Source organism: Vollenhovia emeryi, unplaced genomic scaffold (genome assembly GCF_000949405.1).
Source record: "Vollenhovia emeryi isolate VEMERY1.0 unplaced genomic scaffold, V.emery_V1.0 DF939143.1, whole genome shotgun sequence".
NCBI lineage: Eukaryota > Metazoa > Arthropoda > Insecta > Hymenoptera > Formicidae > Vollenhovia > Vollenhovia emeryi.
Window position 1 is genome coordinate 836,979 of NW_011967223.1, and position 16,039 is coordinate 853,017.

The 16,039-nt window shown below is 39.5% G+C and overlaps 1 protein-coding gene across 1 annotated transcript in view; it reads left to right on the forward strand.

Moving 5' to 3' along the window:
* LOC105566640 overlaps nucleotides 1-3,233 on the forward strand; it is a 34,866-nt gene extending 31,633 nt beyond the window's left edge. Inside the window, exon 3 of the mRNA XM_012020804.1 lies at nucleotides 94-3,233. The gene's annotated coding sequence lies outside the window, so the exon portion shown is untranslated. The remainder of the gene's footprint in view (nucleotides 1-93) is intronic.
* The last annotated feature ends 12,806 nt before the right edge of the window (nucleotides 3,234-16,039 follow it).

Sequence of the window (16,039 nt, forward strand, 5' to 3'; positions counted from 1 at the left end):
ACTTACGTTAATTTATATTTCAAGTGTATACTGTGTATACTGTGCATAGTGTATAATGTGTATAATGTGCGGTTGTTTTAATTCTGCTCGCAGATTCGACCGACGAAGGGCTGAAGAAGGCAAAGAGCGGTTCAGATGAAGAGCCGTGGATCTCCGGCGTCGTTCGTTCAACTAATCAAAATTCGCAACAGGGGCTCAAGGGAGAAGAATAGAAGGACGGGATGCATTTCTGCCAGCGATTCCGCCATTCTTTCAGCATTAATATATCGCAGCTGCGAAAGCCATTCAAACTCGTCCGACACGACTGCATATACACACGCTATACACGTACACACATACACACAAGCATGCTACTCGCACAGATACACGACACGTGTAACAGACCCAAAAGCCTGATCAACGCGGCGTACTTCCTGTGATCGTCGATTAACGATAAGTGGAATAATCAAAAATAGCGACGCAGCGGAAGAGGATATGTTCAGGTCACGAAAAGAGAAGCAAATTACTAGAATGCTCTCGTAGAGAAAGGCGACGCCGTGTTATAAAGAGTATCGAGATCGGTATCGAAACGCGACCAAGCGAAATAGTGGAGGCCGACACTTTGTAAGATCCCAAGTAACAATGGTCGATCTTCCGGTACGTATAACGCACATAATCTGCTCCATATCGAACAGACCCGTTCATAAATCCTTCAGGAATATGCATAATGGCCGCACAAATATTTTTTCCTGCCTGAAAAATTTAGATTTAACAAGTTAATTAAAATTATTCCAAGATAAAAATATATATCGCTTATAAATATTGTTTTGCACGTTTCGCTTTATCTTAACGTTACGTGCGGAAAAGGATTCTTCAATTTTTAGTTAGACATGGACAAATGTTGACAGTACTTAGAACGTACCATTTTCCTGGCAAAGCGAATTTCTTTTTCAACTATTAAATATGTAAAAAAAATTAAACTTCAAACGAGAAATTCCGAACGTATTAAAAGTACGAGTCAATTTTTTTTGATGAATTGACGAATACCACGGAGTTTATCGATATAAAATCCATGCTGTTATGATAAAATCTTTTTTACATTAATGCCGATATTTTCCAATCTCTAATACGTACGCCGTATACACAAAAGATAAAGAGGCCTTGATTTGTCACGTGACCATACCTCCGTTACTCTTTGCCATCGATGGAAGATGGAATCGGAAAGTCGCGAAGAGGAAAGTCGAATCTACATGCCGCATGTGTAATCGCGCGTTGTCCGAAAAGCTAACACGATTTGCGTATGGGTAAATGACGACATCGCCTCGTACGCGAGTAGTAGATTCTTTTTATAAAGAGACGCGCCGTCAGTAGGGATGCGGTCTGGCGAGCCGCGTAGTTAAGGATACGAATGCCATAATAATGACCAAGTTTTTATGGTTGTACTTAAGTCATACTTTATACTCTACTTTACTGTTTAAGATTTTGAGCGTAAGTTACTTCATATTTCCATTATCAAAGTGTCTTTATCACAGTTATCGCTACCGTTTCACTTTCGCGTCGTCGAGCTTAATGGCGAATCGCCGTCATTTAGCGCGCGATCGTCGAAGAATTGGTAGACGTTATGAAAATGCAATACCGCCTACCTGCACTTGTGATCGTACATCTAACTTGAATTCGAGAGAATAAACTGAATGCTCGTAATCTGTACATCGGGCGCTTCAACATTACGATCAGATAAATAAATTTCTACCATGCTTTGTATATCGCCTCGACATGAAGGAATATATCCGATGGCAATCTTTAAATATGTGAAAAAGATATCAATTGATATATCAGATTAGACGAATTGGACGACTGAAAGTATTTTATTCGCTGCTGAAATACGGCAAGAGAAACTTGAGCTTTTGTATAAAAATTCTATCGAATTAACAGCACGGTTTGAAAAGTGTTTGCAATCCGAGCGCTTGGTTGTTCCATGTTTCGTATAATGTTAAATTTTCTAGATTTCTATGTTCATATTGTGCGCTAGGAGCAAATTAATGTTGGGCGAAACATGTTAAATTATATATTGCACTTACTTCCATTCCAATGTTAGAGAAGCCATCGACAAATATCGCCAGCGATCGCATGGACGATAACAAACAAACTCTCATTGAAAGTCAGGTGCGAGACCGCCTCTCGGTTGATGGTCCCGACCAAAGGACGCGTTCGGACCTTGGTCTCATTTTTGTGATTATTTAATACACGTTAAGCAAACAATAGAATAGGTGAGCCTTGTTATAACTGAGTATGAGGATAGCCGTTGTACTGGCCTTACAGAGACGATGCCATTCTGCATTCAACGGCGGAAGAAGCGCAATAATTACAACAATTATCCGAGATATTGTAATTATGCTCATAGTATAATAATTAAATTGTTTACTCGAGAGCACTGACAAATAGTTTTCAGTTATCAGTAAGAATGGAAGCTCTTTCGGAAGAAAAATCGGAAACAAGTGGCCTTCTTCAAAAGGAGAATTACGAGCTGAGAATAATCAGGATACATTCGTTACAATGAACTAGCTATATTACGAGTGTACAATAAGTTTTTAGATTTATAATACGAAGTATAGATTCTATCATTATGAATATTATATCGCGTAATGAATTTGTATAGAAGGCACTCGGTCCCCTTTACGACAGAACTCTGTGTGTTGTAAGCGTGTACCGAGCGAATACGCTTATTTCGTACGTTGATGTTCTCGGAGAGTGTATAAATTTTGCCATGACGACGAGCGCCGAAAGAACCCTACGGCGGGGGAGGGGGGGCTTGTAATAGCGATATCACGCGTTTGCGCGCAGCTAGAATTATTTTTCTAGTTCCTCTGGGGCATTGGATGTCAATGGAGATCTCCCATGCGAGCGATCGCCTTCGAATAGCGCAAGACCTGACCGTTTTAGCCGTTCTTCTTTGCGTAAAGAGGCAGCGGATGCAACTAAAGCGAGCAGATCTGTGATACAACTACACGATCGGCTCAGCGATATCATTTCAACATCGTTCTCGCGGCGAAATACTCAGCGCGTAAGGGTCGAGGATCGTTGTGCCTTCGTGTATGCACGTTAAAGTACGTTTAATGATTGTAAGAAGGGCAGACATCCACACTTTGTGATTCCATAAGCAGTTGTTCAGTTTTTTTTATACTTACTTTAATGCTTACCTAGGATAGAGCTTGTGTACCCTAAAGAGTGTTTCAATAAAAATCACAATGAAATAACCTGCCGCGTCGCTCACATTTCTTCCTACAAAATAATGAAGGGCCCTTTTCTAGATTACCTATCTCTTTATAATCTTTTAACAATTTATATTTAGAAATTATATTATATATATATTTTTTCATCAACATATTAGTATAATGTTTCTAGTATATATAAATTTTCTGCTATCAATTTATATTTTAAGCTTATGAGCAGGAAGTCCTTTTTCTTTAGTTTTGCGAGAATAGAAAAAGCTCATAATGAATTTCTCGATGAATTATCGGTAGACGTATCGTAAACGAGATAAATCGCAATCATTGAATATTGTCGCACAAAAGTAGCTCGTATCGAAATCCAATTTGCTTTATTAGTATATCACAGGTAGGGTTTTATACAAGGGACGAAACAAGCAGATAACATGGTTTATTACTTTTTTTTTGTATTCAAGGTATCTCGAATGAATGTTACAAGCAATAATATAATCAAAGGTAATGAATGAAAAGCGATGAAACTAAAGTCAAATATTACACCTTTTTCGGTATTGGTCACATTATCTCATCTTCGAATGATTGATTTTTTTTTCGCAGTTACCATCTTTTTCTCTTTTCCATTTTCTCTTTTTTTTATGATTTGTACTTCTCTTGGCGCAATCTCTTGGCTCTCTGGCTTCTAAGGAACCAGTCGATTGCTTTCCAACGTCGACAGATTTGCGAGGTTTATTATACTTTATCGTATAATGAGAGAGATATTCAGGAACGATGCCACTTGATTCACAGACCTTAAAGAGGGAGAATTGTCCGCGGGAGATCACGTTTATTAAATTTGCCTTGTTAACGTAGCTTCGTGTACCTATAATCAGTCGAATAAATGCTGGCAGACTTTTCAAGCTATGAAAAATATTATTTACGCAACACGAATCGAATGCTAAGGTTCTCTTATAGGCGAGGGTAAATGAGGCGGAGGAAGAATCGGTCATAAACGTCGATCTCCCACTCGTTGACAAACACACGCGAATTAAATGGTGTAACCATGTAAAGCAACAACAGAAACGTGTAAATCAGGCCGCATCGTTACGATAACGACGGTTAAGCGATCGCTCGCCGTCGTTACATATTCCGCTTAATAAAATCTTGTTGATTAAAATAACGAAACGCTAGTTACAATAACTTTTCTAATTAACGATTATTTGGTAATATACAAAGTAGTAGAAAAGAGGGAAAAGCAAGTCCGTCTCCCATCTCGTAGATTTTTCTTCGTAAATACAAAAACGTAACGCGTAGTATCTAAAGTATGTATGTGTTCCAGGACGTCTCGAGTATGTTCTGATCGCGCGGAAGAGTCTTTCGGGTCGGACATAATTAGCGCAGGTCAGATTTACTATCCAACCCCAGTCGATAATTCTCAAGCTTTCTCCAGAATTATCGTAGTAAGCGAAAAAAGATATTTTATTTCCACCACAAAAAAAAAGTAAAATACATCTCACTGGCCTGGAAAATTTGTTAATTTAGTGGGCTGAATGGGCAGATGGTACAAAATTTTTATCGTGCCTTTCTCTGCGGTACCGTCGACTTCTAGTCGGGTCAAAATTTACACGCGCAACTGCATCACGTGGAAAAAGAGCTTCAGGCCGGAGATGGTGGAAACGCGTTCTCGAAAATCCCGAGCGCGAAATGACAAAATCCTCGCAAGCTACAGCGGAAACTTGTCCGCGCGATCGTCGCCATCGCGTCGTGGAACTCACGCTCTTCAATCGTATGCGTACCGCTGTACCTGTAATATTCCATCCTTTTTTTTATGTAATATATCGTTATAATGTTCATGTAACAATAAAGCAATATGCAAATGGTATTGAAGACTTCTCGTTCGGAGGTGGCTGCTTGTGTTAGCGCGTTCCGTGCATTCGCGCAGAGGAATTCCATTAGCTCTAAGACACTTCGCTCTTTTACGTATCTCTATCTAACGCATTTTCTCACACTCCCACTCTCTCGCTCGCTTTTGCCCGACTAAGGTAATCTCGCTATTGTTCGCTATTAATGCGCCGCGACAACTCGGGTGTATCGCTCTCCGATTTATTTCATTATGTCATTCTTAGTGTATACACGTGTAACTAAAAAGTGTTTATGATCGATAAAGAAAGAATAACAGAGAAATGTAATACCCTCATATTTTGCATTGATAAAAATTTTACTTGAATAAGGTCTTAAATAATTGCTGAATAAAAATTATTTCTCAATCATTTTATTTTTATTGTCGCGGCATGCACTTTCACGATAAGCGAAATTCCATCAGACATACGAGATTCCTTGATTCTGCAAAAGTAACAAAAATTTCGTGTTCACTCTGATCGCGCAAACGTGATTTCGAATCAAAGTGTGTGGCCCGCACATTTTCGCGTACAATGACCAGTCGTTTTCTTCTCTCAGAATAATTATGCGTGGCAAAGTATCAATCGATAGAAATAGCAGATAAGAGCCGAATATATCACTTCACGTATGTTTCTCTCGAAAGGAGTCCTACAATACAGGGTGTCGCCGAAATATCGAGTGTCCTTTTAATCACAGTTTTCTTGGCCAATTTAGGATCCATTTTTCGTTTAGACAAAATATCGGGAGAGTTCAATTTTCGTACTTCTCCATAATTTTCTAATGTCTAATGATAAAATGTTACACGTTAAATTAAACTAATCGCAGAACATGCTTCTGCCCCTTTATTCGCCTTCCGAGGCTTACTTTGCGAAAAGCATCTTATTTTCAATCGCTAATAACTCGGGAGCCTTTCACTCTGAAACTTCCCTCGAGAAAATATCGATTCCAAGGAACGCCCTGGGTCATAGGACGCCCCGTGTAATATTGGCGATTGCCTCCAAGTTCCGAATTCCCGATTCGAGCTCTCGAACGCCTTAAGTCGCCTCAGCACGAAACCTCCGCTTTTTTTCCCCCAGCCGCATCCGATATCTCTCTTCTATTTCTCGTACGATAGTAATCATAATTCTTAACGCTATCCGCCAACCCGAACGAATTAGATCGTCCCTCGTCGCAAATATTAACGAGTACTTCCGATATTCGCTCGAGTCGCCGCGATGCAATCGGCGTTCTTATTATTTTACGGAGCTTAATCGACGAAAATCTTTCTCGCACTCTCACTCGCAAAAAATCGACGCATTCTCTTTCGCATTTCATCTCTTTCTCTCTTTCTTTTCCTTCCTGGCACTCTAAACGACTACCTAGTTTTCCTATCGCTCCTCCGATCGTTTCTAGCGTCGTGACACGCCTCACTTTTGATATCCCCGTTTACTTTTCCTTACGTAGCGTACATAATTAATACCAATGATCGATACACAAGACTGTTTATTCCTCGGGGAATTCATGTTTTTGATTCTTAAAGACAAGCAAAAGGGGGAGGAAGCAGAAATATATTAATAAGATAATTAGAAACTTAACTGTTTAAAATCTCGATTAGTTACTTTACGTTATTCTAATTTCTCTCTTCTCACACATAGAATTTTTCTCAATAAAATTTATACGTGTAATTATATTACACGCGTTACTGACGAATCATTAAATCTTTCACAGCGATATTGGGTGCTGATAAGTGAGCGAGTATAATTGCGAATTTCTAGCTTGGAGAAATTCACACAGATAATTCCTGCAAGTTCGCGCTTCTGCAGCAAATATACATACTCGTTGAGAAGATCGTAATACTGTTACTCGCTCATCGGCTATAAATAAATAACGCGGATAAAATGAGCTATCCTCACGCGAAAATATCATACGTATTTTGCTGAACGTCGTTCCCTTTCTTTCCCGGCTTCCACGGAAAGAAATTTGAAACAGTTTTTCTTTCCGGTTATGCGATTCCCATATTTCGACTTTCGACAGGGGCGATTAACGATCGTGTTCGTAGTGCAATAAATTATACGATTTGTGCGATCTCTCACGTTTCAGTATCTAGGATACGGACGCGATACGCCTCTTGGCAATGCAATGTTCGATCGCGCTATGTTTCATCTTACACTAATCACTAATTGATACTTGCACAGCGATTTACTCGCAAATAATATTAATTAATCATAATCGTAAGAATAATCATAATTACATATAATTAAATCATAGAAATACATCACAGAGAATTATATCTTTTTTTTTCCCTTCCATTTTATATTACCGATTCATACACAGGCTCTTTTCTCTTAGAATAAGTGTCAGTCAGCCGAACTCGTTAATGCGCGCCGTTAATCTTCGTCTCGAATCGGTCCCGAGTCATTCTTTTATCGGGACGTTCGATCAACACAATCCTACGGTCAATTTATAGACTGCGTCGTGTCTCCGGCCTACGTCAAGGAACGGACTCGTCCTCTCTCGCGGCAGAACTTGGTGACAGAGATTTGGATTTTACAGCCCAAGAAGACTTTTCACGCGGAAGGTTTACACGCGGTCGTCCCGTTCTCTCTTGCAAACGCTCCAACATTCACGCCAGTGATGGATTCAAAGGTTAAAAATGAGCGATAATTAAAAACTCAAGGTAAAAACAAAAGTGAAATAATGATTCTTAGACAATTGAATTATATTCCTTCTATGTGACGTGTATTTCCCCGCACATTTTTAGTCTTTTATTTCCTTGCTACTCTTTCAATTAGATTTTCATTTGAAATCTTTAATTAAAACTTTCGTGATTGCCTCATTAATATTCTTCTTCATATCGTTACCGAGATTTACAACAATCTACTAATAATTACAAATTTTCGAGAAAAAGATAGTTACGAGAGAATTTGTAAAACGAGTTTAAGAGTGACAAATGAGCCCATTTGTGTCAGTAAATCCGCCACTAAATCACGCAACGCACTCAGCCACGCATTCATATCTCTCATTTCCCTCATTCGCTCTCTCAGATCGGCTTAGTCCCGGTCAATTACAACTATTTATTACGAACGAGTACACTCGAAACTTAATGGCAGTCTGTTCTTGTGGTGTGGGCGGCGTTTACGACGTGCGGACGACATTCGCTTCGTCAGGCAAAATTGCGTTAATCGAGAATGCGAACGCACGCGGCAAACGCGGCTTGAACTTGAGGAACTTTTGCATTCTTCTTTTTCTCAATTCGCGTTTAGTCTCCACTTTTTTTTTATTATTAATTAATTGCGCCCACCGATACCCTCGGTGTCACGGCTTTCTTGTCTCAGTCTCGAGAAGTTATTCTCCTATTTCAGTTTGTAAAAAAAATGAGATACTCGATGTTGCATCGAGGATGCTCGTATTGCATCAGGCTATCGGTTGTCTACACATAGAAAAAAGCACGTATTCTAAAGAGAATGATGTCATCTCTCTTTTTCTTTCGTTTAGAAAAGCTAAATTGCTTTGTGGTCATTATCAGAGATGAAACGATGACTTTATCCGTTGAATAGATATGTGACTATAGAAAACTCATGCAACAATTAAAGGAATCAGTGCAGTAATTGTCTGAATCCATTTTCTTAAGAATCATCTTTCTTTTCGTTGCGTTCTAACGTCTCATCCAATTTTATCAATTTTAACTCGTCTAATTTAAAGTCATTAGCAAAATGTGCCTTTCATACCACCTCTATTTTCTCTGTAAAGATGAAAGAATTAGATTGATTGACACAGATAAGGTTGAAAAAGAAAGCGATGTCTTCTTAAAAAGAAAGACCATTACTGCGCTGAAACCCTTGCAACCCTGGAATTTTTTGACTTGCGTAGACAATAGTGACTTCGAGTGATAAACGTGAAAAGATTTGTCGACTCGGTTCGTTCGTCTCATTGTCAGTTAGATTTATTCGATTGCGCTGTTTTGCCATCGCCCTTGTTAAAATTGTTCTTTTTATAATTCATAATAGATTTTGTTCAAAGTTAGAAAAAATGCGGCGAATAATTATCCGCCGATAGCCAAATTGATTGACAATCGTTATTTTTCACAATCGAGCGACGATTCGAGCCTAATTAGTCGAGCTATCTTGCATAATTTGTGAACTGCCAACGGGTTGATTTCTCGACTGTAACCTTAATGGAAAAGGCGATCGAACACTTTTTAATTCAAATTGACTATTATTAGCGTAAAAAGATGGTCTCTAAAAGAGCCATGTGTTTTTTTTTCGGTAAGTCTCTCCTTTCTCTTCGTATTCAACTGGACGGTCCATGGAAATTGTAAAACTGGAGTAATACATCGCGTGTTTGTAATATTTATAAATTCCAGCGACCAATTTTTACTCGACGATAATTTTATTACATTCGTTTATTCTAATTTTGTATATATATATATATATTGTATATATATCCTTTATGAAATTCGAGTTCCTATTGATTGGATCAGTACATTGTTAATTAATAATTGAAGTAAACAAATTGCAAATCCTTTACTCATTTCTCGTTATCACATACAACGCGATGCATTGCTGTCATATTAATCCTCTGTATCGGTCTTGCACTATGAAACTCTCTAACAAGATTTTTTTATTTGGTCGACGTTTATGTTTCTCTTAGCAAAATGTGCCTATTCTTAGTTGTGTTACAATATTAAGTTGTTATCAATGCCTTTAAAAAATCAAGAGTGTATCGGTGAATTTCTCGAGCTTCTCGAGTAAAGCGTCTCGTTAGTGCGTATTTGATAGTTGGTACGTTTCAATGACACTTTTCAGATAATGTTAATTATTGAAAATGTCATTACGTATTTCAGGCAATTTCATTAACAGATACTTGCAGCGCTAACCACGAGTTTAAGATCACTTACGAGAAGCGTAAAAAGTCGCGAAGAGAAAATTGAAAACTAAACTCCGAAAGAGACAATCTGACACACGTTTTATTAATTAGATTTCTATCCTTTGACAGTTAATTACATACCTCTCAATGTTCGCGATTAAATTTGACTTGATCTTTGAAGCGACGTTAGATACGCATTCTTACTCAATCGATCAACATTAAGCAACGCTTGACGCGACTGCGAAAATCTAAGAAGTATGCAAATAAATGTTACAAAAGACAGAAATATATATTTCAAGATTAAAATCATCTCGAGCCAATATTCAACGTCACTTTTCCGGCATTTAAAAAATAAATCTTCATGACTCTCGCGAGAATGTTTGTGATCTCTGCTTGTCTCTGGCATAATAGCAACTCTCTCCCTCGTCCCCTTGATTCAAGTTAACGAGAGCTGCGCTGGAAAATACGATATACGAATGAATTTCTCAGTCGCAGCTCTCTCTCTCTTTCTCAATTTCTGTGATACTGACGATCGTTATATTGCACGTCTTTGGTTCACCACGCGCCGCGTGAGCCCGGATCATTCTTCAGTCGATGGATACGGAGTTTCGATATGATTTCAAGTCCAGTCAAATGTTTCGTTTAAGAAGAAAAAAAGAAAAAGAAATGTATTTCAAGAACTTGAAAAAAAAAGGAAACATCTTTTCGGCGCACTACAAATTACATCTACGCGCACTCACACTCCATCTCTTTTTCTCGTATTTTTTCTCTCCTCTCGCTCGCAAATTCACGCCAAGAGAACACTCACGCTACTCAGTTCTGTTCCTGAAAACGACTTCTGGAATCTGTCGTTACCTACTCGTTACGTTTCGCTATTTGTTTTTTTTTTTATACGAACTACATATCCGTCTAACATACTCTCGCACTCTCAATCCCTTTCTCTCTCATTCTCGTTCCCCCCCGTCGTTCTACCAAATCTATCTACCTACTTTACTTTTCTGTTGTACATTCTTCCGCCAGTAGTTTAACGCCTTTACGGTTTTACGCTATATACATCTTTCCTGGCGGGCCCGTGGCGAAAGAGAGCGGGATGCTGGCCCGATTAAAAAAATAATTACTCGATTTCGCGGAACGTCTTCGTCGCCGAATTTCGATGCGCCGCGCTCCAGAAGGCTAACGGGCGCGATGTATAGCTTCTACCCTTTCTTTTTTTTTAATTTCTTCTTTTGGACGCGAGTACACCCAAAGACTGTGTAAAAGACGCTAATTCTAATATCGCAGACATCCCAAGACGTCCAAAAATCAACCCGATCTTTCAGAAGAGAAAAGTTTGAAAGACGAGCATCTCTGCCTCCTCTTCGAAACTCTTTTAAGCTGCTCGGGTTTTCTCCGCTCCGGCGCGCGCTTCCTTTGCCCCGAATAAAATTTCGCCACTTCTCGTCACGATGTTAATACCCGCAGCCTTCCGAAGACGGTCGATTGAGTAATCTCGGCGCCACTCTCAGTCGCCATTTGCCACGACGTGTACAAATCTTGGGATTAATCTTAAACGGTATAAAGTCCTCCTCGTCGCTCTCGTGATCGCACGCGCGATTCGCACAGCCACGCTCTCGCTCTCGCAATCCCCGAGGATCGGCCCGTTCACTTTTCCTCACGCTTCTCTCGCACGCATCCACGCACCCTCTACCACCCTCACGTTACTCTATCAGCGACTTTCTTTAGCAGTTAAACCGTATCCTGCGAACTGTTATTCTTTTCTGCTCTTCAACGAAGCTGTAGAGAAGTTATAGGAGCCGTAGTATTATATATACATATATACACATACATACGTATATATATGTACATGTATATATATACTTCTTATACTTTATATGTATATATTCAACGATAAAAAAGATTCGATCGAGTCGACCGAATGTCCGTGTCACCGCAGCGGACGGTGACAGCTCTTTCCTCACGAAACGTGATCTTCGAGCGGCCGTTCAATTTCTCAGAACTTCTCCCTTTACGCTGTGTCTCGCCCGTGGATGAGATGCCGCCCGAAGACCAACCTTTCGAATCTTCACCCTTAAAACTCGCGCAAACGTATCGACGACATTAAAAATTTTTGATAACAATTTCTAAAATTCCTCATGCATCGTGACGCACGTGTCGCAACCGGTTTTCAGCGAGACCAGGGAAAAGTACGTAAGTAATATTTGATATTTTGCGAGCATTTGAAAATTAAATTTAAATTGCCTGTAAGTTTCCATTCCAATTTCAATACGCACATATACTTTTAAAATAAAATAAAGCTGTCCAACATACAATTTTGCGTTTACTCGACATATATCTTTCACTCGTCAAACTGTAAATTGCAAGACAAAATTACGGTGTCGCACGCGTTACATTATGCACAGGATTTTACGTGTCCACGAGTCCGTTGAAATCGAGCGAAAACTCAATCGAAAGAAATGTCTGTTCGTAAGACAGCAAGTGTTCATTGCGTCCAAAAGTATAATTATTCGGGGCACTACAGAATGGCGTTACTTTTAAGTCTGCTACTGATAGACGGATAACGTATCATCGTTCATACTGATAACATCCGCGAGTGCATCGTAGTTCAACGTGATATGAATGCCCAAATAAAGTGGGCTTACTGCTCGCTTGTAATTAAATCTTGCTGCATAAGCTATAAATAATCGTATCACGGCCGTTCAATGGGTACAAGCCTACTTTCGACGGGCGTGTTAAATCAGTGAACGATCAACAGTCAAAGAGAGATACAAAATAAAACGCGTTTAAATCTGACGGAATATCAATAGTTGCGAAATAGTTGTATCACAGATAGCGTGAATAGACCAACAACATTAAATGCGAATTTTGCTGTAAACGCAAAAAATTGTATTAAATATCTAATATCTAATATAAACTTTAGATATGGTTGTAATAATTATCATCATTATTAATAGACTTACATTATCCCGCGAGAACATTCTAATTAAAATACATAATATATAACATAAAATATAATATATAACATAAATACATAACATATTAATCTTACCATTTTTTTAATGACTAATGTACTCCGTTAAATTAAAAGAAAAAGTTTTTAGCAATATCAAACTTTCTGTTCACACACGCTGGCACTGATGCGATCGTAAAGGGTATCAGTATGTAATGAAAACTACGACAGAATACTTTTTGCACACCAAATCAACACGGCTAATGATTTGAGGATCCAATCGAGTAGTCTAGTCTTGAACAGACAATCTTAAACTTCGACCTATAAAATCTTTAACTCGACTATCGCGATGGTGTCGTTAACAACGTCGATTTTATTCACGGCGACACGTACGTAGCGATGTCTTCGAATTTCCTTTTTTATCAATTCGGTCCTCTCCCGCATTCTGCCACCCATCGAGAACAAATCGCAGCACGCCGGTGCCGAGGGTGATTACGCAGAATCAAGTAGAAACGCGCGCCGAAACGAAACGAGTTAAGGGAGAATGAAAGAATCGGTATTGATTGCGAAACTCGAGGATCTCGCCAAGAGGTTCCTCAAATGCGTGCAGCACATACGTGCGCAACACTCGTATACTTGATACGTACGTATATAGTTCCGTACGTGTATATATATATATATATTTTTTATATGTATATATATTTTTCGTATGTGTATATGTGTACATGTGTGTGTATGTGTAGGTATATGTATTATGGAAGCGCCGAAGATACTCGCACGAGATTTTCGAAACTATTAAGACCTCAGACGTATGCGGGAAAACGAGACGTACATATCGGACTCGCGTGGAAAAGATTCAGTTTGTTGTCATCCGTCGAACATCGTGTCCATTTTCGTATTTTCAAAAATCTCCCCGGTAATCTTTTTCCGATCGACTCGAGACGTGTGTCAAGCCCAAGTAATAAAGATTTAGCACGCTCGTCGTGCTTCATCGAACTACTGCTACCGTGGAATCTTGCGCGATAAGATTCAGATGAAACAATCGTCTATTCGACGACAAGTCTTGTTTCGTAAAGATACAAAAAATCGCGGATGCTTCTGTACCGCCGGCGGCGGCGGCGAGGGGGGGGGGGGGCACGAATCGTAGAGAAAATACGAAAGATGGAAACGAGGGTAAATTTGTCTATTCTTTTTAGGCCCTCGTGCGTCCTCGCGTGAACGTCGACATCGAGCTTTGTACATTACCTTCGAGATCCGCGACTTCGGAAACGCCGGGATCACACTTTCATCGCGAATGTCGAAAGCCTAAGATAGAATCGTATCTCCTATGGGACGCCTCTCGTACGTTTCGGAAATGATTGTTTCGCTAAGCGTGTCTCCCTTCTAGTTTTCCAAAAGAAACTTAATACCGAGTCCTTATATCGCTGCGTACTAAGAGAAGAAAAAAATAAACGGTGAGAATGTCAATGGTTCGTAAAAAAATATTCAAATACGCGCCGTCGAAATGAGATGCCGTTGAATGAAATGTGAACGGCGAAACGTACGAAGGGCGAGCGTTTTACCTTACTTCTAGCGTGGTACGTCAGCTAGGTGATCATGTGTTATGCGATATCCGCTAAAAGGTATTATATACACGCAATATAGTTACGGAGTAGCGTTTCACATTTATCGTACAGATAGACAATATTAACCTGAATGTATTTCAAATTGCGTACTCTAAACAATTCCTATATTTATCCTAACCGCTAGGAGGTTAACTAAAAATCTTAATTTTAGCTCTGCCTTAACGCCGCATCTTACTTTGTTTTTTCACGCTAACTTACTTATATATATATGTATACTTAAAGAGTACACTTAAAATTAACTTCTCGATAGGCGTATATATCTATGCATTAAACTCTTAAACGTATGTCGCATTCGTACACCAACCAACGTCATCGTAGAAAAGAAAGTAGTAGTAGTAGTAGTAATAGTAATATAGTAATAGTATCAGTAATAATAGTAAATTACGGGCGAAAGGATGCATTACTAATGTAATCGATTAAAAATTGGTCTATGGGCCTACAGTCAACGAGCGATAACGCTTGCACAATCACTCGGTGAAACAGTATACTCGCACAAAGAAGAAGTAAACACAAAAAAATACAATGCACATAATATATTATAGACGCGTGTAAACGGGAAAAAAAGGTAAGAGAAAAACGAAACGTTTGCAGCCCTTCTCCCCGCCGGTCGATCGATCGTTCGACCACTTCCGGAAGTCGATCGCTCCTCTCCTCGCAAAAGGCACGAGAAATTGTAAATTCCAAGCCTCTTAGTCTCGTATCCGCAAGCTATAAGAAATCCGTACGTCGTATAGAAAAAACTCCTACAATGTATTATATGCGGCAGGGTTAAAAGTGAAGTCGTCAAGAGAATCGCAAAGACATCGGCCCGACGAAAGACTCGACAGAAAACTCGTCCCGATTCCTTTTCGGTCCTTGCGATTGTTAGCGTTGATCGACGCTAATTATTGATACAATAGGGAGATCGGTTCTGGTCGGCGACGCGACGGGAATGACAGCCGGGGGAAGCCGCCGCTTTGCTAGACAGAAACGGCATCCCCAGGTCGCCGTGTATCGCATTGACGAGTAAGTTAGAGAAGACGAGCGATCGTGGACTCGCTGCTCTTCGGCCTACTAAATGTACCGACCGGCGCCGTCGCTTTTACATCACGTACATTACATCTACTACGAAGGAACAAAAGGGTACTCTCTGGGGATATTTGGCACAGATTAAACGGAATTTTCAACCCGCGACACGAAAACATAGAAGAAAGGAGTCATGTGTGCACGCGCGGATCAAACTGACCAATCGCGAGTTCCGCCACGTCGTTCCACGATGCATTTCTAACGTATGTCAAATATCAAACGTTGCTTGCGGATGCATTTTGATTAATACCTTGTTGTTGTTCGATAGTACCACTTTCTTCTAGTCGGTTCGCGCTTATCCAGTGGTAACCCCGTAATAAGTATCGAAAGAACATATATGTACATATATACGCATATATACGTTTGTATGTATATATATGTATACATATATACGCGTCGTTATATCTTAATAATATTTTTCCTCGCGTCTCTGTTTTCTTCATTTCCGTAACAATGTAAAAAAAGAACGTAAATATGTA